This window comes from Chiloscyllium plagiosum, unplaced genomic scaffold, assembly GCF_037043375.1.
Source record: "Chiloscyllium plagiosum isolate Xiang-an unplaced genomic scaffold, Cpla_swu_hap1 HiC_scaffold_39, whole genome shotgun sequence".
Taxonomy (NCBI): Eukaryota; Metazoa; Chordata; class Chondrichthyes; order Orectolobiformes; family Hemiscylliidae; genus Chiloscyllium; species Chiloscyllium plagiosum.
In genome coordinates, this window is record NW_028270177.1 from 64,173,471 (window position 1) to 64,196,175 (window position 22,705).

A 22,705-nucleotide genomic window follows, 5' to 3' on the forward strand; every position below is an offset into this window, starting at 1 on the left:
GATGAGAGGGGAAAGATTTAAAAGGGACCACAGTGGCAATTTTTATGCTTAGAGGATGGTATGTGTATGGACTGAGTTGCCAGATGCTGGTAAAAATACAGTATTTAAATAACTGAATAAGTATATATAAATAGGAAAGGTTCAGACGGATATGGGCAGGTGTTGGCAAAATTGACAAGATTAGGTTAGGGTATCTGGTCGACATGGACAAGTTATACCAGAGGATCCGTTTCCGTTCAGTACATCTCTATGACTATGTCTATATAATGAAGAACATCAAGTGAAACACATTCATAACCATCCTGTCTACATATGAAGCAAACTTCAAAGAATTATGCCTGAAACCCTAGGTTGCTCTGTTCTACAACACTACATTCCAACAATACAACATTTAATTGTATTTTTTTTTAGTTTGTTTTACCAAAGTACAATACCTTGCATTTATCAACATTAAACTCCATCTGCAATTCTTTAGCCCAGTGAGTGATAATACTGGGGAAGAAAGGCTGAAATCCGTTACCTTGTACCATTTGGTGGTTTTAGGAAGAGGACAGTCACACGGTAGAGGTGGGAAACAGTGATTGGTGTTTCAGGCCAGAAAGTGTGCTCTGTCTATGTCTCTGGTGTTCAGTGTTGATATCTATTCGAGATTCTTCATCGTGCAGAGTGTGTCTGCAGGATTTCATTCCTCATATTGCAGACTACAGATAATAGCCATTTAAACTGGAAATAATAGACAAGTATTTAAAGATGTTCATAGTTTATCTCGAAGGCAGAGCACATAAACTCGACATCCTACAGTTGAGGCAAGTACCTTGCATTTTTGAACAACGTTATTATTTTAACTGGGTAATTCAGTAAAGTGAACCAGATTTCAATAAACCCATACCGATCTGGAAGCTGGCATTTAAAGTTAAAAATTTGGGCATGGTTTAGATTTTGTGTAGTCTGTAGTATCCCTGCCTCTGAGGCAGAGCTCTGGATTCTATTCCAATTTCTGAACTTGTCTGGTTGTGTCCCTAGCTCGAGACCAGATTGTCTGGATTCTGGTGCAACAGGCTGATGAACGAACACACAGGAGAATAATGCTGCAACTTTTGTGGCTATGGTGGAGTGGTGGTAGTGTCCCTACCTCTGGCCCACTAAGTTCTAATCCAACTAGAGGTGTTTGATAATATGTCTGAACGCGTTGACTAAAATGATTTTAAAATTGTGGTTTGATCGAGATGGAAGAGGTGTCAGTATTGAATTTCAGAATTTAAGCGCCGGATGACTGAAAACACAGAGGCTGCGTGGGAGACATATTTGCACTTTCTAGAGGTTTATAAATTCATGAAGTGCATGGATAGGGGGTGAGTAGTCAAGATCTTTTCCCCATGCTTGGAAGTCCAAAATTAGAAAGCATAGATATAATGTGAGAGGGGAAAGATTTTAAAGTGACGTCGGTGCAACGTTTTCACTCAGAAAGTGGAGCGTGTACATAATGAACTGCCAGAAGAAGTGGTGGAGGTAGGTCTAATTACAACAGTTAAAAGGCACCCAGATGGATATATTGATAGGAAGGATTTAGAATGATATGTTACAATTGCTGGAAAATAGATTAGATTCCCTACTGTGTAGCACAAGTCCACACCAACTCTCTGAAGAGTTACCCACCCAGAACCATCTCACCAAATTTACGCCGACTAATGACCCGACATTATGTGCAACTTAACATGGCCAATTCACATAATCTGCACAATTTTGGACCGTGGGAGAAACCCACGCAGACACAGCGAGAATGTGCAAACTCCACACAGTCAGTCAGCTGTGCCAACAATCAAACGCAGGTCCCTGGTATGGGAGGCAGTAGTGCTAACCATTGAGCCACTGCACCACCCCAAGTAGGGCACGATTAATTTCAGAAATCAGGTTGGCATGGACGAGTTGGTCAAAAGTGTTTGCTTCGGTGCCGTACAACTCTTTAGATTCATCAAGCAATTTGGTCTAGGTCCCTGTGCAATCTTCATTGTCCACTATATAGCCAAACTTGGTTTCATCCACAATCTTTCTAACCACGCCTTCTATAATTCTCATCTGAATCATTTGTCTAAATGTCAAAACAAAAATGGATTGAGCAGAAGTCCCTTTGGAACACCACTGTGCACAGTGTCACAAACCTTTTCTCTAAAAGCTTCCTTTTCTCAAAGATACTGTGTTCTTGATTTTTTTTTCAGAGTGGTCGTAAATAGTTCCCGGCTCCAAGGTGACTGGTTTGGTACAGAGATTAAACGGTTTTGTATTAAAGGTATAATGAAAGGGGAATGGTCAGCTCTCGAGGTGAGCAGTTCAGTCCAGAACCAGTTTGTAGTTTAGCTGTGTGGACAGGTTCTCTCTCTCTCTCTCTGTCTCACCTTTCTGCCCTTCTAACTTTAACGTGCAATCATTTGTTCAATTTGTACTGTTTTTAAGGGAGATTTGCTTATTGGGATGGTTGTGTACTTCCAGAACAGCTAATTAAGTTTAGTTTGAATAGATTGAGTTCTGTAGGGGTTCTTTATTCTGTTCTTTGTGTTTCATTGTGTAGTTTTGTGAATATATTTTGTCTATTTTAAAACCTGATAATTTTCACTGTGCACTTACTGAAACAAATTACAAAGTTATAGTCTGCGCTGCCAGCTCAAGAATATTTTGAGTGGTCCATAACAACAGGCCTCCAGTCTGAAAAACAACCGTCCTCGATAATGCTGTGTCCTGCTATTAGGTATACACAGACACGTGCACGACACACACACACACACATACACACGCACCCAGACACACACAGAGAGACACACACACGCACAGGCGCACATACACAAATACACACACACAAAGACACGCACACAGAGACACACAGATACATGCACACGCACAGACACACACACAAAGACAACACATGCACACAGACACACACGGACGCACAAAGGGACATACACAGACACACACACACAGATACACACGTGCATGCGCGTGCCACACACACACACATCTTAGCGTCGTTAGGATATAAGTCGATAAGTTATGATTAAAGATGGGCTCAAGGCTTGTTGTGAGAGGGTAGTAGAACTGGCTTGAAAAACATGTCAGCCATGATCAATAGTTCAGTAGACTGGATGGGCCAAATGGCCTTTTTACTGCTCTAATTTTGTATGCACTATGGTACGTGCATGCGTCTGTGTTAGTGTTGTATTTGCAGGTGCATGTGTACTGTTTTTAAGGGGGATGTCTGTGTGTCCGTGTTTTTGTGTTTCTGTGTTTTTGTGAGGTTGAGTGTGTCTGCGTGTGCACGTCTGTGTGTGTGTTTGAGTGTGCCTGTGTGTGTATGTCTGTGTGTGTGTTTGAGTTTGTCTATGTGTGCCTGTGTATGTATCTGTGTGTGTCTGCATATGTTTTTGCTCCTCATTACTTTTAATAATGGAAATATCAACGGCCCTGACCCAATGTGAGACCTATATTATAAGCCATATCATCAAACTGGTCACACCGATAATTTGCTGTGACCAATAGAGGAGTGGCAGTAGAAAAGAAAACATTTACTCAACAACCCAGGGAAATCTGGACCGGTGAGCCTGACATTAGTGGTGGGTGAGTTGTTGGACGGGATTCTGAGGGATAGCCAATTGCATGCATGTTCAAAGGCAAGGCTTGATTGGGGATAGTCACCATGGCTTTTTGCATGAGAAATCGTGTCACACTAATTTGACTGAGTATGTTAAAGAAGTGACAAAGCAGATTGATGAAGGCAGTGTTGTAGATGCTTTCCATATAGACTGGAGCAAGTTCTTCGACAAGATTCTGCATATTAGGAAAGTTAGTAAGGTTAGGACACATGGGAACCAGCGCACCCAAGACAATTGAATAAAAAATTAGATTGAAGGAAGGCGACAGAGGTTGGTAGAGGATTGCTTTTCAGACTGGAGGCCTGTGAACAATAGTGTGCCACAAGGATCAGTGCTGAGCCCACTGCTTTTCGTTATTCATATAAATGATGTGGATGTGACCATAAGTGGTAAGGGTAGCAAGTTTGAAGATTACACCAACACTTTTGGTGTTGTGGGTAATGAAGAAAATTATCTCAGAGTGCAAAGAGACCTCGATCAGATGGGCCCATAGGCTGACGATTGGCAGATGGTGTTTAATTCAGATAAATGTGAAGTGCTGCATTTTGGGAAGCAAATCGAGGTACTTAATGGAAATATATTCGAGTATGTTGCTGAGCAACGAGATAGAGAGATGTAGATGCAACGCTCCTTCAAAGTGAACAGGATAGTGAACAAGGTGTTTGGCATGTTTGCCTTCATTGATCAGAGCATTGAGTTTCGGAGTTGGGATGTCATGTTACAGCTGTACAGGATGTCAGTGAGGCCACATTTTGGAATACTGTGTGCAGTTCTGGTCTCCCTGCTGTACGAAGGTTGCTGTGAAACTTGAAAGGGTTCAGAAAGGATTTATAAGGATGTTGCCAGGTTTGGAGAGTTTGAGCTATAAGCAGAGGCTGAATAGGCTAAAGCGGTTTTCCCTGCAGAATTATGGGCTTAGGGCAGACCTTATAGAGGTTTATAAAATCATAAGGGGCATGGATTTTGTAAATAGAAAAGGTCTATTACCCAGAATAGGGGATTCTAAAAATAGAGGGTATAGGTTTAAGGTGCGAGGGGATATATTTTAGATGGAACTTAGAGGTAATGTTTTCATACAGAGGGAGGTGTGCATATGGAATCATCTGCCAGAGGAAGTGGTGGAGTCTGGCATCTTGATGGGTATCTGAATAAGGAGCTATCGAGGAATATGAGCCAAATGTGGGCAAATCAGACTCGATCAGATTGGGATGTCTGGTCAGCGTGGACAAATTTGCATGCTATATGACTCTTATAAGAGGGATGAGGAGACATTCTAAACAGGCATTTCAAGTGGGAATTCTCTTCCCCACAAATTTGTTTACATTTGTGCAAAGCTGAGTTAGTTAAATATTTGGCAGAGAAGTGAGTCATGGATACAGGATACAGTCAGGAAAGGGGCTGTGACCATAACCTGATCAGCCACAATCTTAGTGCCTGTTGGAAAAGGCTCAAAGCGCCTAATGGCCCACTCCTGCTACTCAGTCCCATGTTTCTGTGTTCCATTCAGTCCCTCAAACCTGCTAGACAGGAACAGTTAGAAGCTAATACTGCGATATCTTGGTGCACAGAAACACAGAAGACCATTCAGCCCCTCAAAACTGTCACACACAATTTGGGCTGGTTTGGAAAATGTAATTGGAAAACCTAGGTTGGGTATCAAAGAGGTCGCTCATCTCTCTTTATAGAGCTTCCCCTCTCTGCAACATGTGCTTCATATGTTGGTCATGTTGTAGACCCAGTTTCACTGTGAATACAGCCCCAACACCTCAGCCAGAGATGGTCCAGACAATCTGGTAATATTCAATATCAGAGCTTCCAGGAAAATAACACCCTCTTCTTTCCAATAATAGAATGTGAGAATGCCACAAACAGATATATGTCATTCATCCACACGCCCCCTCCCCCCGCAAGCATGTCTTCACCCACAATAAGATTATACGATCTAATATCCTCTTTCATGTCCAGTTCTTCACAGCCCTCAACTCTGATTGGTCAAAAAGCACTCCTTATCCTCACACTGTGACCTATTGATATGAGCAACAGACGTGAACACAAGGGCTCAGGAAAGAGTGACCGGCCCTGACATCAAGGCAGCATTTAACTAAGAATGGTCTCAAGGAGCCTGAGTAGGATTGCACTTAATGGGAATGAGTTGTAAACCTTCCTGGTTAGAATGATTTAAAGCATAAAGCACAATGATTGTGGTTTGTGGACAAAAAGTCCATGCAGTCCTGGACATGTCTGCAAAAGATCCTCAAGGTAGTTCCTCAGCACAAACATCTTCAGCTGCTTCATAAAGATTAGAAGTGGGGGTGTTCATGAAGGTCACACAAATATTCAGGAAAAATGTACCCGTTCAGCTCCTGAACTAGTCTGTATCCATGTGCAGCAAGACCTGGACAATATTCAGGCTTGTTCTGTTGGAAGTATTGGTAACATTCATGCAACAGTGTTACTGGACACTGCACATTTCCACAGTTAAAAGGAGGAGATTATTCGGCTCCTCACGCTAGCTCACAGAAATATGAGTAAGTCATTCAGCTCAATGAAATTATTGGAGAAGTGTAGAGATAGCCCATTTAGAGCAGCCAATGAATTATACAAGAAGAGAAGTAGTCACGTGTTTATAGAAGACAGCAGAGCTCCTCAAAAAATATTTGAAGGCGTTGGCCTAGACTCTATCAACAATTAAGTGTTCTGATACAATAATATTCCATAAGCATGTACTTGGCAAAAAGGAAAGATCAGGCACAGATTCTCAGATGCAGTTCTCCAATCTAGGAGGGAAAACAAATCCACTGAAGCTTCCAACTCTGTGGTGACCCCAATAGCTTCTGATGTTACTGAGAAATCAAAACACTTGCTGTAATGTGGCTGCCAGAACTGCACACTTTATTCTATCTATGGCCTAACCAATGGCATGTTTAACTCATATTATGTCGCCTCGATGAATAAACACTATGCCTTGTGATTTCTTAACTGGCTATTACACTTTCACATTCAGGGATGCGTGGAGAAACACCCTCTGATCTCCCTAGAGTTCTGATATTCATTGAATTCTCCCCTCTCTAGTTCCTTCATCCAAAGTGCATCACATCCTATTTATCAGGGTTCCATTCCATCTGCCATTGATCTGACCATCTGACCATTCCACCTGTATCTTCCCTTAACATAAGGCCTTCCTCCTCACTGCCAACCACCTGGTCAATCTTTGTGTCAAACACAAAATTACTTATTACGCTCAGCCCCCACCCACCACCACCCCCTCCACATTCATATTTACATCATTTATGAATACCACAAACAATTAGATACACTGCACTTCTCGCTGTGGTACACCACCAGACACTGGTCTATCGCTACCACCTTCCCAGTGACTTGGGACCACATAGCTGTTTTCTAGTCCTCTAGCACCTCCCTTGTGTGGTCAGATTCGACTAAAACATTTAGGTCAGGACATTTCCTCTCTTGTCTCCTGTAATACAACTCATCTGGACTTTACATCATCCAAAACCATTAATCCCAACTTGCATTTTATATCAATCTGCTCGAGAGCTTCCCAGTCCATCTTCTTGAATTCTGTACCTGCATCTTCCTTTCCCAAATAAAACAGATGTGAATCTCACATGTCACGGTCTATCAATGTTCCCCGGTTTCACATACTGATTACCCCATTGGTTTCGAAATGGGTCCTGATTATTCTGTTCAGCTTGATGTTTTTGTAGAACATCTTGGGTTCCGCGTAACTTTGCCTGCTGCACTTCTCCATGCCCCTGTATGAGTCAGTCTGCTGTGGGTGAATTTTCTAAGTTTCCCTGAGATCACCTCTCATTCTTTGAAACAGTACAGAACACAGGTATAATCTTATCCACTCTGCATGCAGTCTGTGCAGAACGCCTATACTTCGATATTCCAATTTCCGTTAACTGAAGGCCAACTTCACTTTTACCTTTCCATTTCCCAAAGTCTCCCCTGAACCACGTTGGTTCAATTTTATTTACTATTCACTTTCTGAACTCTTAAACATCCACCTGAATATCAAACTATATCATATCCAATAGTTCTCCATTGTCTCCCCTACAAGAAACATCTTCAAACCATTTCAAAAATAGTTTGTGAACAGTGATTGTGAACAATGGGTGCGATCCAAGATGGTGGCGATCCAGTAGGACTGCCCTGCTGAACTCTGCACCATAACCCAGACAAATTGATGCATTCACCCTCTCTTTCTTCCCTATTGTGGTAAAATCGGAGGTTTTTGATCCCCAGTATTGCTTTATGCCATTTTAAGTGAGTAACGGAAAATAACTAAGGTAAAAGGACCATGAGGATCACAACCAGCAGGGCACAGAAACAATGGATACGCCCGTGGCTGTGACGTTGGCCTCTGCGAACGCTCAAGGAGACTTATCTGTGGAGTAGAGCCTGGTCTTGGAGTTCAGAGCCTGCGAGAGAAGATTGATTCAGCGATGGAGGAGACCCGAACCAGACTGTAACTGATCTCAGCCAAGCTGCAGAAGCAGGATCAGGAGATTCAGCGTCTCGGGCCGTACATCGTCGAGGTGGAGCAGCGGACCGTGGCTTAGGAAACCATGGCAGAATCTTCGGCGGGTCGTGCCCAAGCCCTGGAAAGGTAGGTAAGGGCCTTAGTAGAGTAGATTGACGACCTCGAAAATCGGGGCCGTCAGAAGAACATCAGCCTGGTCGGGCAGCCGGAACGAGAAGAAGACGGCCAGCTCGTCAACTTATTTTCGTTTCTCTCACTTTCCGCCGAATGAGAAAGTTGGTTTGGGGGTGGTGGGGGTGGTTACATTTTGTTTCACCCATACTGCCTGAGGTCAAAGTATGGATGGGACGGATTTAATTTTCTTGTTGTAAGACACGTGCAACTTTTTAAAACATGGTTTTGCCTGGATTTGGTGAGCAGCTTCAGCTCGGAGGAGCCATGGGGGATTAATGGGTAATATGTACACACTCTGCAGGAAGGGGGGATCTCTCCACTTATTTGTGTTATATGTTGGTTCATTTTAGAAATAGGTTTTAAAAGTTTTGATTTGATTGTTATTATAGTTATAGTTTCAAGTTTGTATGAACTGTTTACTGCTTTCACTTGGCCCGCTATAAATGGGGTTCTTCTCCCAGTGGGTCATGGGCTGCTTCAGATGGTTATGGCTAACCGCTCTTTTAAAGGTGCACGTGGAACCTTAAGGAGAGACACTCACTCATTAATAGAAAAAGATACTTTCAAGCCTCAGAAAGGAAGGGGTCGATGTAGCCTTGTTGCAAGAAACACATCTAACTGATAAGGAGCACTTAAAGTTACAGCAGGGAAGGTTCGGCCCGGTGTTTATTTCATCCTTTAATTCAACAAGTAAAGGAGTAGCTTCACTCATTCATACAAACCTTCCACTTCAGTGGTTTGACCAAATTAACGACGAACGTGAGTGGTTTCTGATTCTTAAAGTTTTAATACATGGAGAGGAATATGGGACCTTGTATAATATTGCCCCCAGCACACACCATCAAATGCGCTCTCCAGGTTGATGACCCTTGGGGAACATTGTACAATTAAAAGGGAGACTTTAACCGACTTATGGATCCCGAAGTGGCTCAGATGTCAAGGGGTCTCACGGGTATTTCCCCGCCATCAAGTCAGCTGGTGGACCTGAACAGGGAGCTGCGTTGGTGGACGTTTGAGATGTCTTCACCCTGAAGGTAGGGACTTCACCTTTTTTCTAACCCACGTAAGTGCTATACCAGCATTGACATAATTTTTGCCCCATTGGACTTTTTAAATTAGTTGCTGCCCTGCAATATTCTGATCATGCAGCAGTGTACGTGGATGTGAAGGCCGATGGCGATGGGACAGGCTCACAGCACTGGCGCATGGATCCTTGCCTCCTGAAAGATAGCAAAATCATTGAGCACTTTTCGTGGGAATTTAAGTTTTAATTGGGAACTTAACTTGGGTATGGCCAGTAATCCATCTGTGTTCTGGAAGACTGCCAAGGCCTATGCAAGGGGTTTGATTATTTCTTACTCGGTGACTCGGAAGCAGCAGAAGGGAAAGCAGTAGTGTATGCTCAAGGCTTGGCTGAAGGCAGCTGAGACAGCATACTTTGACAGACTGTCTGTAACTAAGTTGAAGCAGATTACAGCCCTCCGGGCTGCTCTGAACACTGCACTCACCCAGAAAGCAAAGAGGGAGATTTCCTTTGCGAAACAGAGGTTATTCGAGTATGGTGCTAAACCGAGAAGGTATTTGGCTCACTTGACCAGAAAGAAGAGTGCCCCCAAGCTATTACATCCATTAGAGAGGGTGCTGGTACTATGACCTGCGCTCCCAAAAGGGTTAATGCAGCATTCCGAAAGTTCTACTCTGCATTGCTCCAATCAGAGGATTGTGCGGACAGATTGGTGAAAACGGAGTCATTTTTAAGACCCTGGACCTCCCAGGTATAACTTCAGAGTAGGAGTCTCTTTTGAATGCCCTGTGACATCCAAGAGATACAGGATGCGGTAAGGCAGCTCCAGAGTGGCAACCCGACCGGCCAGATAGCTTGTGGAGTGAGATTTGTAAGGAGTCCATAGACGTGATGGCTGAGCCAATGTTGGATAATTTCAATTATTCTTGTGGACAGGACTGCCTCCCATCCTCTCAGAGAGAAGCAAACATTTCTCTTATTCTCAAGAGAGGGAAAGTCCTAGAGGATTGCCTATTCGTATAGGCCTATACTGTTATTAAACGTGGAATTTAAAATTTTGTCGAAAATACTAACATTGAGGCTGGAGAAGATCTTGTCCTTCATTGTGAAAGAGGACCAGACGCGTTTTATTAGGAGTCACAGGTTCCCGATTAATATTAGGAGAGTGCAAAATATGGTTCAGGTGTGCCAGCAAGGTCGATTCTAGACTTGGTAGTCTCGCTGGATGCAGAGAAAGCATTTTATTGGGTGTAGTGGCCATAGCTCTTTTATGTCTTGGAACCATTTTGCCTTGGAGGTGTCTTTGCCTGTTGGATACAGAATTATATTGTGACGCAACAGCAACAGGAGTTCTCACTAATGGTATAAGGTCTAATGGTATAATTTTAGCATCGGCAGAGGCAGCCGACAAGGGAGCCCCTTTCGCCGTTATTATTTGTATTGATGATTGAGCCATTGGCAGAGGCCACCCAGAGCGGTCCCATTATAACTGAACGGGTGGTAGGGTCAGGAAGGCATAACATCATCCTTTACACAGATGACGTTCTTCTCTTTCTAACTAACCCGATGATATTTTTGCCCCGTTTAATAGAAGTGATTGATTTATTTGAATCTTTCTCGGGGTATAACATCAATTTTATGAAATCGGACGCCATGCCTGTTCGGGTGTTATTCGAGTCCCTGATCATGGGGGGTGCAATCCGATTCCCTTTCAGATGGTCACAAGAATGTCTCCTCTATTTAGGCATTTTTTTCACACCGGCCTTCAGTCAATTATATAAAAAAAACTTCATGCAGGTGCTCGAGAAGATAAGACAGGACCTTCGGCTCTGGAAAGATATTCCAATATCCTGGCTGGGTAGAATACCTACGGTTAAAATGAATGCACTTCCTCGTTTCTTCTATCCCATGCGAATGTTCCTTTTGATGCTCTCCAGGTCAGTTCTATGGAGGCTTTACAGTTGGTTAAGCTTGTTTATCTGGCACCACAGGTGGCCTCTTATGAAGTTAGCCAAATTGCAGCTTCTGCAGGAGGTGAAGGGTGTGAATTTTCTGGACTTTAAGAAATACCAACTAGGTTCCCTGCAATCGTATGTGGCTGATTGAGCTTGCAAAGAACTGTGGTCAGTTTGGCTGGACATTGAGGCATCCCAGGCAAAATGTCCCCTCATTAATCTGTTGTTCATTACCAAGACGAGGACTGTTATGAACCATTGCAGAAATCCAATTGTTCTTAAAATAGTTAAAGCCTGAAAAAGGTGCAACAAAGTGAGGGCAATTTACAAAAACAAACTTCCCCTTTTACTCCCATTGTAGGATTGGTAGGATCCCAGCTGGGATTGATGGATTCTGCCTTTCGGCTCTGAGAGTCCAGAGGAATTTCCTGTTTGGGAGAATTATTTGACATGGTGTTCATGATGGTTTTCGAGCAGCTGAGCCAGAAATATGAGTTATCTTGGAGGGGCCCCTTTCGTTACTTTCAAATGATGAATTGTATATAGAAAAAAGACTACATTAATGGTTAGTCCCCATAGGTCAGAAATGGAGAGAAGAGTGCTCTCTCGGTCAGCACCCTCTATCATTTATTAAGAGGTAGTGTCTGAAAGGATATAAAGAGGCTGCATGGAATCTGGGCTCAGGAATTGTGGGTGGAGGTCTCACCAGAGGAGTAAGAAGATATTTGGGAGATCGTAAGGAAGATTTCAATTTGCAATAGGATGTAGACTATGCAGTTGAAGGTACTCCGCAGGTTTAATTGACACCCGAGCAGCTTGTCAAATTTAAGACAGGAGCGTCCTCAATGTGCCCCAAATGTACAATAGATGTTGATACACTTACCTATTGCTTGTGATCATGCAACAAGATTCGTAGGTATTGGTGCACTATAGCAAGTTTTTTGGGAGGGATTTTGGGAACCGAGGTCAAGGCAAATCCGGTGCCCCTCCTCTTGTGTTCGCTGAATCCTACCTCTTTGGACTTGCATGGGAATAAATTGTTTAGTATTCTTTAAATTTGTGCAAGGAAGAACATTCTGATGAACTGTGTTCCAGGAAACCTCCCAGGACTCTGATCGTGGTGTAGATTAGTTATGGAGCCCATCCCCCTCGACTTCCTTACGAGTATGGGCACCAGAAAAAGGAACATTGTTATAGGACGTGGCGGCCCTATTTCAACCATATAGACATGGTTTTATTGGCTATATTGGTCAGGGCATTGGTGTAACAGTGAGGGCTCTGAGAGGAAGAATTCTGAACAAATACGGGTATGGCAACTCATGCTACCGGTGATTGGTAGGATTGTGCGGGGTGTTGTAACTTCATGTAATTTAATTTAATTTGCCTTGGTTCAGCTCGGTTTAATCTATGCTTTGTTTTGATTTTGTTTTGACATCAGCCCATTTACTTTGTGCACAGGGAAGAGAATGAGTCCATTCAGCCACTCATGCCTCTTACACAGCAACCAGAGTAGGTCATTTCACACCATGCGTTAATTGTACAGGATTGGAGGGAACGAAGAGAATATAGAGAGGTGAGAATTCAAGTCTATCAGCTTCACGATGGAATTATAAAGTAGTGAGAAAACTGCTGGAATTTAAGAAAATTTTTAAAATCGATCATTCAGGAATTAATGAAAGGACAGTTACAGAGTCAAGCCACAATCCATCAAAATCAACATAATTTTACAAAGGATGAATCGTATTTTCATTATTTGTTTGAGTCTTCAATGTGACAAGCAAGCTGCATAATGAGGATCCTGGAGACGTAACATCAGGACTTGCAGAAGACATTGAATAAGGTGTGCACAAAAGATTAATCTGCAGAATAAGATCGCATATGGTTAGAAGTAATTTATTCGCTTGGATGTAGGATTGACGAAACAAAGAATTGCATTGAGTTGGAATAACTGGTCTATTTTCTGTTTCCGAAAATACCATAGGGCTCAGTCCCCAGGCCCGAACTATTAGCAATAAATACTATTACCTATTTGAGGGGATGGACATGCTATAATCAGTTTTTCAGAAGACACTGACTCAGGTGAGAAAGTGTAATGAAGGTTAAGGACAGGTTGCGCCATTATTTGGCAGATGAAATGAAACAATGAAAAGTATGAGGCCGTTTTGGTCAGTGTAACAGAAAGGCAACTTACTATCCAAACAGAGGGAAACTACAGAGTGCTAAGGTACAGAGGGATCTGGTATCCTCATCCATATCGCAAAAGACACAGATGCAGGTATAGCAGATAATGAGAAAGGCAACGGCAAATTTGGTATTTATTTCTGAAAGAATAAAGCGAGAGAGGTACTGCTGCAATAATGCTAGGCATTTGTGAGATCGCAATTGAGTACTGTGTACAGTTTTGGTGTCCTGACTGCAGGAGGGATGTAATTACCATGGAGGTAGTTCAGAAGAGGTATACTAGACTGATTCCAGAGATAAGGAGTTTGTCCTCTGAATAAAGATTGTGCAGTTCAGGCCTATACTCGCTGGAGTTTAGAAAAATGGGAGGAGATATCACTGAGGACTGGACAATGCTAAAGGTGATTGATTATGTCGATATGTATTGGGTATTTTCTCATGTGGGGCAATCGACAACAAGACTTCATAGTTTTAGGATTAATGGAGAGGAATTAAAACAGTGATGAGACAACTTCAGTCGAAGGATTGTAAATCAGTGTAATTCACTGTTCCAGAGTGCAGTGGATCCTGGGATATTGAGAAACTGAAGGGATACGGAGAGTGGGCTGGAAAGTGGGACTGAGACCGAGAGGACATCAGCCGTGATTGTATTCAATAGTGGAGCAGGCTGACATCAGCCATGGTTGTATTCAATAGTGGAGCAGGATGACATCACATATGATTGCATTAAATGACGGAGCAGGCTAATATCAGCCATGAATGTATTCATTGGTGGAGAGCACTGACATCAGCCATGATTGTATTCAATGGTGAAGCAGGCTGACATCAGCCATGATTGTATTCAATGGTGGAGCAGGCTGACATCAGCCATGATTGTATTCAATGGTGAAGCAGGCTGACATCAGCCATGATTGCAATCAATGATGAAGCAGGCTGACATCAGCCATGATTGCAATCAATGATGAAGCAGGCTGACATCAGCCATGATTGTATTCAATGGTGGAGCAGGCTGACATCAGAAATGATTGTATTCAATGGTGGAGCAGGCTGACATCAGAAATGATTGTATTCAATGGTGGAGCAGGCTGACATCAGATATGATTGTATTCAATAGTGGATCAGGCTGACATCAGCCATGATTGTATTCAATGATGAAGCAGGCTAATATCAGCCGTGATTGTATTCAATGGTGGAGCAGGCTGACATCAGAAATGATTGTATTCAATGATGAAGCAGGCTGACATCAGCCGTGATTGTATTCAATGGTGGAGCAGGCTGACATCAGCCATGATTGTATTCAATGGTGGAGCAGGCTGACATCAGCCATGATTGTATTCAATGGTGGAGCAGACTGGAGGGGCTGGATTGCTGACTGATGTTCCTCGTCCTTATTCGGCCCTTCAAACGTGTTACACAGGAATGGGGGAGGGCTGGTTATCGGACAGAAAAAGCAGGCACTCCGGATAAGTCAGATTTATTCAGTTTAAAAGAATGCAACCAGTAGCGTCACACAGTGACCAGTGCAAGGTCCTCAGCTATTTACCATCTATATCAATGATCTAGAGGAGTGGAACAAATGTACTGTAACTAAGTTTGCCAATGGAACGAAGATAAGAAGGAAATTAAATAATCAATGGAAGTTGTAGAGTCTGTAAATGTATATGGACAAGTTAATCAATAGATAAAAGTTTGGCAGGTGGGATTTAACATCATATAAAACCTGTCATTTTCTTCCAGGAAAAACGGCAGGCAGTATGTTACTGAAATACAGAGGGATTATAGGACTTAGTGACACCGTGTGTACTGGAGGGTTCACTCTGAACCGTTCAGACATGGCAAGTGTTTCTCCATCACCCTGATCGTCTGCTGCCTGATGTTCCCAGGGGGCCTATTGCTCTCATCCACCATATATATCCTCCGTCACTGAATGATGACCCTGAATGATGATCGGAGAGATGGTGGAGCTGTCACCCACTCCTGCCTGGAAAGTTCCGGAACGTAGAAGCTGAATGAAACTGTGACCCAAAAACCACTGGTAGCACGGTCCTCCCCCGATGTGAAGCTGCAGGTCGTGTTGAAGGAGGAGACACCGCTCTGTGACCAGCTCCTTGTTCAGTCAGGGTCCCCTCACACTCTGCTCCTTGGTTAGGTGGAGCTTGGGAAGCTGTTCCTGGAAAACCCGTGGTGAAACCAGCAGATCCCTTTCCCCAGACACACGCATTCGTGATTTCAGAGCTTCCCCTCTCTGAAGCCTCTGCTCCATTTGTTGTTCATGTTACAGACCCAGATGCTGTTACTATCGTCCCCATGCTCCATCCACAGTTGTGTCACCAAATCCTCAGGTCTTCCTGAATGTCTGAGGCAGCTCACAGCACGACCTCCAACAAAGCATTCCCAGCACCTCCACTAACTTTCCAATAACAGGAGTCATTCAGGAGCCCCTCAGTTCCAAGTTTGATGCCTGGTAATTAACAATAGTACTCGAGGGGCTTCCTCGTGTAACTGACCTCATGATCAGCTGAAAGGGACAAACACAGATGTTCAGTGAACAGGCACAGACCAAGTTTCAAAGACGTGTCTCAAAGCTGCTGGGACCCCCTGTCTACCATGGAACAATACATGGGACACACCGGGAAGTGAACAACAGCCCAACACACACTCTACTGTTCATGGATCACCACATGGGACACACCAGGCAGTGAACAGCCCGAGACACACCATTTCATTGTTTCTGAGCTTCACAGTGCCAGCTCTTGATGCATTAAGAGCTGGGACACACAGCCGTGATGTATAGAAGAGCATGAGCACTTTGCATGTTGTTTCTGAACTTCATAATTACGTCCCCAGGGATTCAGGGATATTAGCACCAACGGTTAGGTTAATTCCAGAAAGACGGATGCCCGTGTTATATTTGGATGATTACTTGATCAACAAGTTGAATAAACATGGCTCTTCTCAGAGAAATGGGATTAGCTGGAGGAGTCAGACGCAGGTGGGTCCAATAACAAGAGTAAGAACATAAAATAAATATGCTGACAGATCAGCTCAAATGGTCAGTTATGCCCGATACCAACTCCACCTCACAGAATCAGACATCATAATCCAGATGAGATATCTATTCAGCGTGAAGCACTGTGCAGACGAGGCTAGTGTAGTGCTCAATACAACCCAGCAATCTGTACGGACTGTGCAGACCACATCAGTCAACGGGGGGTTGTGCAGTGAATAACTCTGTAAACCTGGAGCAGTTACCCTTCCAGCATGTAGAACTGTGTCCACCATCCCAGTACATCGCTCAGTAACACTGTGTTTGATCACTGCACACTGTCAGGAAACTTGCAGCCCATGCTGCAAGTGACAGGATGTGCAACTCCCATCCATTTCAGCTCCATATCTTCATTGTGCCAGGCGTTTTAGAACATCTAGTCAAGAGGAAGGATGAAGCTTAAAGAAGGTTGAGAAGGCAAGGGTTAGGAAGTGCCCTAGAAGGTTGCAAGGTAACCAGGGTGGAAATGAAGAATGAACTCGGGAGAGATAAAAGTGTGCATGATAAAGCCTTGGCAGATAGAATTAAGGTAAAACCTAAGACGTTCTACACTTACGTGAGAAACAAGAGGATGGCCAGAGTGAGGGTAGGGCTGATCAGGGATAGTGGAGGGAACTTGTGCCAGGAGTCGGAGGAGGTAACGGAGGTTCTTAATGAATGTTTGCTTCATTATTCACTAATGAGAGGGACCTTCTGAGGACAGCATGAAACAGGCGATTATGCTAAAACAGGAGGATGTGTTGAAAAATTTGAGAAACACACGGATAGATAAATTTATTTGGCCAAACAGGATATGCCCTAGGATACTATAGGAAGTGAGAAGAGATTGCTGCGCATTTTGCGATTATCTTTGCATCCTCACTGTCCACTGGAGTCGTGCCAGTTGACAGGAGGCTGGCAAAAGTTAATGCCTGGTTCAAGAAAGGGAATAGGGATAATCCTGGGAAATATTGGCTAACCAGTCTTACACCAGTGACGGGCAAAGTATTGGAGAGGATTTGAGAGACAGGATTTATGAATACTTGGAAAATTATAAATGATTAGAGACAGTCCGCATGGCTTTGTGAGGAGCAGGTCATGCCTCATAGATCTTATTGAATTCCTTAAGGATGTGAAAAAACACGTTGATGAATTAGAGCAGTGGCTGTGATATATATGGATTACAACAAGGCGTTTGATAAAGTTCTCCACGGTAAGCTCATTCACAAAATAAGGAGGCATGGCTGACAGGGAGATCAGGTTGTCTGGATGCAGAATTGGCTGGCCCACAGAAGACAGAAGGTGGTGGTAGGTGGAACAAATGCAGCCTGGAGCTTGGTGACTAACTTGGTGATCTGTTCTGGGACCTCTGCTCTTTGTGATTTTTTAAATAAGAGAGTTAGATGATGAATTGGAAGGGTGGGTTCATAGGTTCGCCGATGTCACGAACTTTAGTGGAGTTGGTGGTTAGTATGGAGGGCTGTTGCAGGTAGCAACAGGACATTGACAGAACTGAGCTCATGAGTGACAGATCGAGATAAATCTGGAACAGCGGGATCTTGGGATCCATGTCTATAGATCCTCAAAGTTGCCATCCAGGTTGGTGCTGTTGTTTAGAAGGCGTATGACGAGTTGGCTTTCACAGCCGGGGAGATCAGTTTCAGAGCTGTGAGGTTTTGCTGCAGCTCTATAATCCCACTGTTTAATCCACTGTGATGAAGTTGAATGCTGTTCTGCATTGAGAGCTTGTAAGCACTTGCCATATGACTAGCTAATATTTTCAGAGTTTACTGTACTGAAACTATGTGACATCTGGCTGTGAAACAGATATGTTGAGCTTTGGTTGCTCTTTTAACAACTATTAGAATTTAAACAACCAAGTTTAAATAATGTCCTACTATACTAAACCCATTCAATTTTAAATTTATTGTTTTGCCAACATCAAACCAAGGAGATGAGCTGATGTTGAGGGAATAAAGAGGCGCGCATTTTGAAAGTTAGACAGAGAGTAAACTGCCAGCGTGAGAGTCTGCCATGAACAACATTCTCTGTGTAAGATACATTTTTGAACGAAATATCCTTGCATTAAAAGACAGAACATGACCCAGGGAGATATTCAGTGGAAAGAAGGAGGACATTGGAGACTACAGCCACTGTCTGGTTTGTGTAATTTTAATAGTTTTTCTTTAATTGGAAGAGTATATTGTTAAAGGTGGAGGAAGATAACAAACAGTTCAGAGAAAGGGAAGCTTCGAGTTGGGCATAACTGTTGTTGTTCAATGTTCACTTTTAGAATTAAGGAATACATTGAAATTATTTCCTGTTAAGTAGTGGAATTTGCGAGCTCTCTGTCACTCTACTTTAACGGATTATGAGTGTGGTGAGCTTTTCTGCATGTTTGGTTCATTAGCAGAAATGTTCATCACCGTGTCAGAACACCACACTAGTAATACCGTGTTCTGGTCACCCCATTAAAGGAAAGAGGTGGAAGATATAGAGAGGATGCAGAAAATTACCTATGGAACAGCAGAAAGATTGACACAAGCCACACAGAGTGAGTGAAATATTGAGAAAGTCACCACGTGAAAAAATAAACACTGGCAGATTCCTGATGTCGATATAAATGTCAATGTGGCAGTGGGTGTAGAGTGAGTGATGACTGGGTATCTGTGTGTGCGTGTGAATCTATGTATCGGTATTTGTCTATGTGTGCCTGTATTAGTATATGTGCTATTGCATCAGTCTCCATGTGTGTCTGTGCATCTATATTTATTTCTGCGTGTCTCGACATGCCTGATTTTGTCACTGTGTGTATCTGCGTTTCTGCATTCATCGCTGTGTGTATATCCATGTATGTATTTGTCTCTGTGCGTATCTGCATGTCTGTATTTGTCTCTGTGCGTATCTGCGTGCCTGTATTTGTATCTGTGTGCAGCTGCATGTCTGTAGTCGTATGTATGTATCTGACTGTCTATATTCGTCTCTGTGTGTATCTGCGTATCTCTGTGTGTATCAGCGCATCTGTTTTTGTCTCTGTATATCGGTTTATCTGTGTCCAACTCTATGTGTATACGTGTATCTGTATTCGTCTCTGTTGGTATCTGTGTGACTTTATTCGTCTGTGTGTGTAACTGCATGTCTATGTTTTTCTTGCTGTGTATCTGCGCGTCTATATTTGTCTTTCTGTGTATCTGTGTGTCTGTATTCGTTTCTGTGTGCATCTGTGTGTCTGCATTCATCTCTGAATCTGCGTGTCTGTATTCATCTCCATGTGCATCTGCGTGTCTGTATTCATCTGTTTGTGTCATTAAATTAGTCTCTGTGTGTATCTGTGTGTCTCTATGTGCATCTGCGAGGCTGTGTTTGTCTCTGTGTGTATCTGTGTGTCTGTTTTCAACACTGTGTGTATCTGTATGTCTGTATTCGACTCTGTGGGCATCTGTGTGACTCTATTCGTCTCTGTGTGTATCTGCTTGTTTGTGTTTGTCTCTGTGTGTATCTGCATGTCTGTATTCATCTTGCGTGTATCTGTGTCTCTATCCGTCTCTCTGTCTATCTGCGTGTCTCTGTGTGCATTTTCGAGTCTGCATCCGTCTCTGTGTGCATCTGCGTACCTGGAGTCATGCCTGTATCTGCATGTGTGTATTCGTCTCTATATCTATCTGCATGCCTGTATTCGACTCTGTGGGCATCTGTGTGTCTGTATTCGTCTCTGTGTGTATCTGCGGGTCTGTGTTTGTCTCTGTGTATATCTGTGTGTCTGTGTTCATCTCTGTGTTATCCTTGTGTCTGCATTCATCCAGATGGGCATCTGTGTGAGTCTATTCGTCTTTGTGTGTGTCTGCGTGCCTGTATTCATCTCTGCATCTGCGTCTGTATTCGTCTCTATGTGTTTCCGTGTGCCTGTATTCATCTCTGTATCTGCGTGTCTGTATTCGTCTCTATGTGTATCTGTGTGCCTGTATTTATCTCCGTTGTGTATCTGCCTGTCTATATTTGTCTCTGTGTGTATCTGTGTGCCTGTATTTGTTTATGTGTGTCGCTGCACGTCTGTATTCGTCTCTCTGTGCGCCTGTGCATCTGTATTCATCTCTGTGTGTCTGTATTTGTCTCTTTGTGTATTTGCGTGTCTGTTTTCATCTCTGCGTTTTGTCTGCGTGACTGTGTTCGTCTCTGTGTGTATCTGTGTGTCCATGTGCACAGCAGATCTGTCAGCCTCTCCTATGTTTAAAGTGACGCAATGTCCCTCTCTGCTGGCCTTCACACTCCTCTGTGTTGACAGCACCACAGGGTGTCAACCATCAGGGAATTCAGTCTGGGAGGGAGGGGGAGGGAGGCATCTCATAGCGATATCCAAAGTGACAGAACCATCTGCACACACGCACACACGCACACACACAGTTTGGTATATGGAGGATTGTAATTGTTCTGAAGACCCTCAGAGTGGAGAATGTTCATGTAAAGTAATATCTATGCTCGCTATGCAATGTGGGAGTTATTTGTCTTTGAAGATTATTCTTGACACAGAGTGCATAAATTAAAGAGTATTTCCACCGCAAATGCATCCAAATAATGTCGACGGAACGATTTGTAAGTCGATGCAATGAATATATTGCATGTTCATTATCTTGAAATGTTTTACAATATACTCCTACAAATTATAAATGAGAAAAGATTGAAAAGTCCTGAAACTGACACAGTGGTGGTGATAATATCTCAGGAACGATATCGCTAGGTATCAGACGAAACTGCTCTGTGCTTCCAAAGACGTTATTTGAAAAACCAAACAGCCATGCAATGTGAGAAATTGACAGAATTTAATGCCCTCTGAAAGAAATAATAAAAAAACTGACACTAGTGCAAAGGCATGGGGAGGCGAGCAGAAGGTGGCATTGTATAACTATAAACTTAACAGTGACACATGTAGAGGTGTGGGGGTGGTGACGGGTTGATCTCAATTTCAATGAATTTTCCCCAAAAAACGGCAAGACCTCGTCTCACGGAGATACACACAGACACGTTAAACATACAACACATATACATTCAGATATGGACACACAACAACTAACACACACACCCCTGCACACAGTTTCTTCAAGATAAGTTGAATAAGATTTTCATTAATTTGGGAATCAATGATCATTTGGTGAAGGCAGGAGAATGTAGGTGAGAAACATTTCGGCTTTAACCCAATGGCACAGCAGATCCAATGGACTAAGTGGCCTGATTCTGGTCCATTTTCCCATTTTCAGGAGAGAGTCGCTTTCAAAGGTTAAATTTGAATGCAGATTACAGGGTTAAAGGTAGGATTCTTGGCAGTGTGGAGGAACAAAGGGATCTTGGCGTCAACGTCTATAGATTCCTCAAAATTGCTAAAGCCCTCAAGGTGATAGGGCTGTTAAGAATGTGTATGATATGTTGGCTTTCATAAGCTGGGGGGGTTGACGTAAGAGCTGCGAGGTTACGCTGCAGCTCCATAGAGGCCTGGTTAGGCCACACTTGGAATATTGTGTTGAGTTCTGTTCTCCCCATTAAAGGAAGGATGTGGAAGCTTTAGAGAGGGTGCAGACGGGAGTTCCCAGAATGCTGCCTGTCCTGTAGGGCATGTCTTATGAAGAAGGTTTGAGGTAGCTTTAGCTTTTCTCATAAGAGTAAAGAAGAATGAACGGTGACTTGACAGAGGTGTGCAAGATGATGAGAGGCACAGATAGAATGGATAAGTAGAGACTTTTTCATAGGGTGAAAATGGCTAACAAAAGGAAAACGTAATTTTAATGCGATTGGAGGAAGGTTTTGCGGAGGTGTCAGAGGCAGGTTGTTTACACAGGGAGTGATAGGTGCGTGGAATGCACTGCCAGCAGTGGTAGTAGAATCAGCTACATTAGGGATATTCAAGTAACTCTTGGATAGGCACATAGATGATAACAGGATGAAGGCTCTGTAATTTAGTTTAATCTTAGAGTAGGATAAACATATTGTACCTGGAATTCCTTTAACTTCCCTGGAGGTTAATCTGGTCAGTGTTTGATTGTCGAGGGTAAATGGAAATTTGGGGAGGTTTGAGGGGCTGAATGGTCTATATCTGTCCCTAACCGTTGCGTCCTTGTGTCAAAAGAATGATGATTGGTTTGAGGGGAAATCAATTTGAGAATAAGGACATTCATATTTCAGACTGGGAAAGGGATGTTCCTTTCACTT